Here is a 7208-nt window from a genome sequence, read left to right as displayed (position 1 = left end):
CTTTTTCAGCTAGGCTAGCCTAGCTGGAAAAAGTTGGGTCTTTAAGGGCGTCTGGCGGCTACCCCCCACCACTTAAAACGTCTGGCAATGGTCATTCATTTATCCTGTAAGTGTAACGAACAAGTTCCAGTGGGTTTCATGAGGTTACTTTTTCAGCTAGGCTAGCCTAGCTGGAAAAAATTGGGTCTTTAAGGGCGTCTGGCGGCTACCCCCCACCACTTAAAACGTCTGGCAATGGTCATTCATTTATCCTGTAAGTGTAACGAACAAGTTCCAGTGGTTTTCATGAGGTTACTTTTCCAGCTAGGCTAGCCTAGCTGGAGTTGGGCCTTTAAGAGCGTCTGGCGGCTACCCCCCACCACTTAAAACGTCTGGCAATGGTCATTCATTTATCCTGTAAGTGTAACGAACAAGTTCCAGTTGTTTTCATGGGGTTACTTTTCCAGCTAGGCTAGCCTAATTTTGGGGGGTCCTTTTTGTGGCCCTCCTGGCCACACCCACCACCTATGACCAGCCAGACGTGCATTTCCATACTCAGGGGCATATGTACTAAATTGCTATACACATAAAAATTGGTAACCTTTTTAGCTAGGCTGACCCCCGCTGGCTCCCGGACTATAGATGGCGGCGCAGGCAGAGAGCAAAAGCGTACTCGATCGCACGATCCGTGAGGAATGTATGCTGAGCGTATATGTAACGTATCTACCCTAGCAAGCGCCACGTACGTGTACGTACGTTATAGTACAGTACGTACAAATTGTACTTGATCAAAATGGAGTTTGTGGATGACAAGCTTTCTGAGTGGGGCCTCGACAAATTTATCAAAAATTTTGAGGGTAAGTGCTGTATTTATTTTGTAGCATATTCTAAATCGTGTTTAGAAGCTTGTAGTGTACAGCTTCATATTAGGTATTGATTCAGTATTATCTAAAAAGATAATTCGCTAACGAATTGGGCGAGCTCGGGGGAGAGCTGCTGCTGCCTTGGGCCTATCAAGTTGCCTCAAATTGTTCGCGCCTAGCCTAAATGTGTAAAACGTGCTGCATGAACCGTTGCGTTGTTGGGCGGCAATGATTAGCAGGGTAAACATCGGTGAACATTGCCAAAAAAAAAAAAAAAAAAAAAATCCCCCCAAAATCGGCTTTTTGACAAATATGGTTTCAAGCAATTGTAAGATAGATATGCTGTTACAATATTGGGAGGTCTTTACTAATTTGGTTAGAGACGATTACGGTGATGTAATCAGATTTACCGCACTTCACCACCTTTCAATTAGCAGAAGGTTCACTTTTCGAATGAATTCACAAACAACCGCGCACTCGCAAGTCACAGGCGAACGAGCCGATCTCCGCCATTTTAGGGGGCTTAATTCATTTTGGCTCATCCCTGTCAGTCCCCACCCGTCCTCTTTCCTTCGGTCCAAGATCTATTTGGCACCTAGTTCTAACTGCACTTGGTACAATGGTAGCCTAGATTCTATAGACCGGTGATCTATCTATCGAGTCTCTGTACTGTAGTGTAGACCTAGACCTATCTACCAGTACCAGTAGATGCCTAGTACCAGACAAAAGGTCTAGCCTTCATGTAGAAGAACTCTAGTAGATCTATAAAGGATGTAGGTAAAGTACTAGGTCTAGAGGCATTATTGTGAAATAGGTCCTCATTCACTTCTTCGCACGCGTGCACGTGCGTGTAAAGTACCGTACTAGAATCTAGTAGTAGTTAGTCTTAGTTGCTTGATCTTTTCCTGATACGATAAGCTAGAAATATAGTCAAATACACATAGATCTAAATACTTGGTAATTGAACATCTAGTCTAGATCTTCTAACTACAACGTATTCATTTTTGCTAGTCTAAAGCCCTTTCAGTCCTCTTCTCATTTGGTCTAGATCTAACTGACACTTGCGCTTGGTACAATGGTAGCCTAGACCTCGGATCTATAGGTCTACTGTAGAAACTACCACCAGTTCCAGACAAAAGGTCTAGCCTTCATATAGAACCCCTAAATAGTGAGAAGCCCTAGAGGCATTATCGTGAAATAGGTCCACACTCATTCACTATGCAAGCGCGCAGTTGCGTGTAAAATAGTTTTAGACTTAGTCTAGATTTTAGAATAGCCCGACCAGACGCCGTGCGGAGCCGGTTGAGCGACAGGGCTGTGTACGTACTATAATTAAGTCTAGAATTAAAAGTCTAATGACACTGACATATCTAAAGGGAAATTCGACAAACTGATGTGGCTCTAAGTACTGTCATGGAACTGGGTTTATAATCCCCAGAAAATGATTGTGTGCCAGTCATGTTATATTATGGTCTCACACTGGCAATATGTGCTGTACCCATTAGGAGAATAATGTGATATGGCGGAGGCATACCAGTGGTCCGACAGCGACATTTCTGGTTTTTAAGTTAAACAAAAAAGTATCCTTTAGGACACCTAAATGTTGTGCACCTATCAGGATCAAAGTGGTCATAACTTAAAATATTTCAATTCTATCCCTAAAGATATACATTTTCAAAAATGAATTTCCAGAGGATTTCCAAAATGTAATTGAGAATGAGGTAGGATAAGGTGGTAACATCTTATAAATGGATAAATTTGACTTTTGATCCCAAAATGTCTTATTTTGAACATCCTATGTGTTTTCCCTTTGCTCTTACCATGAAATTTTCAATATCTTTTAATAATTAATCATGAAATCCTATTTCTGATGATGCATAAGTTATGATTGGGGTTTGTTAATTTTATAATGAAAGGCCTACATGTTAACTTCTGATTTTATATATCACAGGTTGATCAAGGCTTTCGGATACTTTTCGAAAGTGAACTCTGCAGATGCCCTCTTCGAAAAATGGCCGAAAATGTCAGCAAGAGTACTGGAATATGCAGAAAAACAAGTGCAGTGGAAGAAGATTCTCAATGTCGAAGATCCACATTCAGGTATCACATTACCATGAAAATAGCACAATTCTCACGGGAACTTAACCATTTGACTCATGTATGCATTATATAGGAGGGACAATGATCTAAGCAGATATTGGGGTCACAATTTTAAAGGTCAAGGTCATTGCGTTTATATAAGTGAAAAGGACACTCTTGTGCTAACTATTTATTTGGTGGATCAAACATGAATCATACTTGCATATGAGAGGGACAACGATCATATTAGAGTTGGGATCACAACATTGGCCTATAGATGGGGAATCTGCATGGTTATGTGCAAACGTAATGTCAATGACCTTCGACCTCGCCCACCGTTGACATTATTTGATCTGGCCGGCAGCCACTATTTGCATAACACACTTGTTTTTCACATCACACCCTTCCCGAGCTGCTGCCCCGCCAAAATAGCCCGGGCTTAATCAGGTTAAGTGTTGAGAACCTTTAGATCAATATGAAATGGGCCTGACGCAACGTCATTTAAGTAGATTTTATTTTCCACTTTGTGTAATACATTTCAAATTGACACTGTCATATTCCTGATCTGGCAAAGGTGGAGACATAAATTTTGACCCTGTGCAGTCGAGGATTCATCTGTAGTAGTTTTTTTTTTTTTTTTTTTTTTTTTTTTTTTTTGACGGGGGGGGGGGGGTGTTGGATCCATTAGAAGAGAAAAATGAATGTGTTCACTCATGCATTAAGTTTCTCTTTGTTTCAAATACCAGGTTAAAAGACCATTGAATGTTTTTTAATTTGATACATAATCTATTGATCTTTTGAAATCCTTGAAAAATATGAATCTTTTCCTGAGTCTTGATAAAGATTTAAAATTAAAAACTCTGATATGAATAAATGAAATAAAACTAATTTTGGTAATAGAATGAGAAAAAATGCAACCCTCTAGAGAATGCAACCTTTATAAGGGATGATTGGAATTGAAATGTGTATCTTCTTTGTCATTTGAATTTTTACAGAGAGAAAGTATTAAAAAGGTAATAAAACTCCACGTGCCACATTTCATGAACTTGTTTGCTAATGTTTGTGTTCTCCTTAGATGATGAGAAGAGCAACCTGGCTCTACAAGTTCTTCCTCTGTTGTTTCCAGCTGGGGTGAAGAAACGGGCAGAGAAGTGTACAGCGTGCAGCTATGGAAGAGAGCATGCCTGCATTCATCAATGTCGAGAAGGTGATGATAGAAATAGGGATCTAACACTGAAAATAGTGCAATACCCTGTGTTGTGTGAATGGGTCAGTTGACATGCTATGAAATATTTGTCACTTGAGATCTATATTCAGTCAAGTGAACACATTCCTTTTATCCTTTAATTGACATTTAGTTATCCTTTAATTCACCATATAGTCAAATTGCTCTGAAAATGCTTGCTGATTCCTGTTCATTTAGTAAGTAATCGATGGAATTTCTATTAATGATAATGATAAGAATACTAATAACAGTATTACCACTAGTGCTACTACTAATGATAATGATAACAATTACAGTCACCATAATAAAATGTGCTTCGTATGTCCATAGTTTATTGCAGCTGGAATTATCTCACTGTCTGCTTGATATATTGAAAGGCAAGATCAAGTAAATTAAAACCATAAACTGGTGAAGGGCTGAAGATAGAGGTGTGCAGAAGGAAATGTAAAAAAAAAAAAAAAAAAAATGATATAAAAGTGGCAGGGCAAAATCATGTAGATGAAGGGGGCTTTCATTGGCAATATTTTTTTCCAAATTCAGAAAATGAATTAATCTCCCAATGTTTATGATGGTATATCAACAGAATTCATGTTTGATACACTGATTGATGTTTGTGTTTTTATATTGGTTAGATTATTCAAAAGCACTTCTCTTTTATGCCTCAGTTGTGGATCAAAATTTTGAATATTTGTCTTTTATCTGTTTGTTAATCTCTTATTAAAGCTATTAGAGAAATTTCTTTATTTGCTTTTTTACATATAGATGGGACGAACCTGCCTATGTATTTGGAAGGGAAACGAGAACCTCATGTCCTGGTCTTCGGGGGGAGAAAGAATCCGGAGCAGGCATTCGTGGCTGTTGAAGGAGATGCGATCCCTTGCAAATCTCTGCTGAAAGCAGTAGATGTATGCTTCAAACTTACTTATGTGTTGGACATCAACTACTGCTGGCAGTGCAGTCATACATAACATATTTGCAAAAGTATGTGTATGGGCTGGGAATGGGTGATGGTCCACCAACATCCTCTGTTGTATTGCTTAATAACTTCGTTGAGCAAGAGTAAAGCTGTAAGGACTCCACTGTACACCAGCTAGGGCGCTGAATTGAAATGTTCATTGAACAGTAACATCGTATATTGATCTGTTTTTGTAACACATATCTATTTCTGAAGATATAGTTGATTTTGTGGATTGTGGCATGTGGAAATTTTCTTTGGGATTGTCCAGGTTTATATGAGCTGGCCATAATAAGGAGGGATGGTCGATTTTGGTGGCCTTATTGTAGAAGCCCTTTTTGTGTTGCCTAGATTAAATAGTCTATATGATGCAAAAGAAAATGACACCAAGATCATAATATTTGGTTGATTCGTTTTTATTCTATGCTTTGTTGGAGTAACAACGTAATTTCAAAGGTCAAAAGTCAAAGGTCCAGTGACAGTGCTAAAATTTCACATTTTTCTTCATATCTTTGAAATGGTTCACGGTATCTTCATGAAACGTAATGCATATACAATGTACATGTGTTGCCTGACATTGCTTCTCTGTGGATGTTTTGGGACATGAAATCAAAGATCAAGGGTCAAAGGTCACCTTAAAATGCTAAAATTGCATTATTGAATGCTAAAATTACACTACTTTCTCCATATTCATTCGGAGAAAATATGTATATTCATACATAAATATACACAAATTAATGCACAATGATTGTGTAGGAAAAGTTTTGGGTCAAGTGAAAATGCTAAAATTTTGCTCATCCATATATTGAAAGTGGCTCTTAAGTACTGTCATGGAACTTTGTGTATAATCACCAGAAATTTATTATGTACCAGTCATGTAACATACGGTCTTACACTGGCAATATGTCCTGCACCTAATGGAGAATAATGTGATATGGCGGAGGCATGCCAGTCGCCATAGCGACATTTTTAGTTAAACATAATTCGAATCTCAAAACCGTCATCTTCCTCAGAAAAATGCTTCATCAAAAAAGGCTTCATCAGCATTGGCAATTTGAGATATGAGCCAAAAAAAGATATTTCATTGTTTTATTGTTCAACTTCAGAATCTACAAACCGAATGGAAGTCTGCACAATGATTCAGCATTGTGTATGAGATCAAAGATGGCCGGGTTTGAGCGTACCCAATGAGAACAATCATACTTTTTGACTCTTTTCAAATATTTGATCTCCGTTATCTATACATGTATATACTCGCCAATTGACTGGGCGTGCGAACGCAATGCAGGAGAGCTGTGTGTATGTGGGGCTCCCTGATCAAATCAATCACTCAATATTATCAAATATCAATTATCAAATTGTCTATGTGAACTTTTTATCCGAAACATTTTTTTTTGTAAGCCCATTTCGATCAATTAGATCTCTATCATCATTAACTTGCCATTGTTAAATGTGCTATCAACTGAAAGCCTGATTATTGTAGTTTACATGATGCCTCGTTTGTTATGATCTAGGAAACTTGAGATATGTGACAAGGTAGAATGTCATGGAAGGCCGAGTGAAAATGAATGTTAATTTTGAGAAAAAAAAAACAAACGTTCGTGTACATGCCTTGTATTCTACACACATTGTTGATAATGCTGAATTTTCAATTTGCAAAGAGAGAGTCATGAAAGAAAATGAATGAAAAATCATAGATGTTCATGAATCAATGCAATATTCATTGCAAGCTTTATACTCAGTGTTACGAGTAGCATGTTCCGATGATTATTGGTTCAGAATAAAATATGCATTTGTGTCAGTTAAATGTTACACAATTTGTCATTGCATTCATAATTGATTTTGAATTGTGACTGATGTGTGATTGGTGAGATTGAAAAGATGTTCTGGTCATTTTGAATAGAAACTAGTTGAATTTGACTAGATTCATGAATCACAACACTGACTACATATCTAGTCAAATAACTGATCAGTATATTCTAATCATCTTTTACTAGAAACCGGTCAAACCAACTAGATTTTCTAGTCATAAACATTGACTAGATTTCTACTCAAAATCTGTGACTAGTTTTTTCTAGTAAAAATGACTAGAACAGAGTAAGTGCCC

The 7208-nt window shown here is 37.8% G+C and overlaps 1 pseudogene; it reads left to right on the top strand.

The window, feature by feature from the left end:
* The first annotated feature begins 782 nt into the window (after positions 1 to 782).
* On the top strand, positions 783 to 6902 carry LOC140234749 (uncharacterized; annotated as a pseudogene).
* The last annotated feature ends 306 nt before the right edge of the window (positions 6903 to 7208 follow it).

Source organism: Diadema setosum, chromosome 11, assembly GCF_964275005.1.
Source record: "Diadema setosum chromosome 11, eeDiaSeto1, whole genome shotgun sequence".
Classification (NCBI taxonomy): domain Eukaryota; kingdom Metazoa; phylum Echinodermata; class Echinoidea; order Diadematoida; family Diadematidae; genus Diadema; species Diadema setosum.
This window is presented reverse-complemented; position numbering and strand designations above follow the sequence as displayed.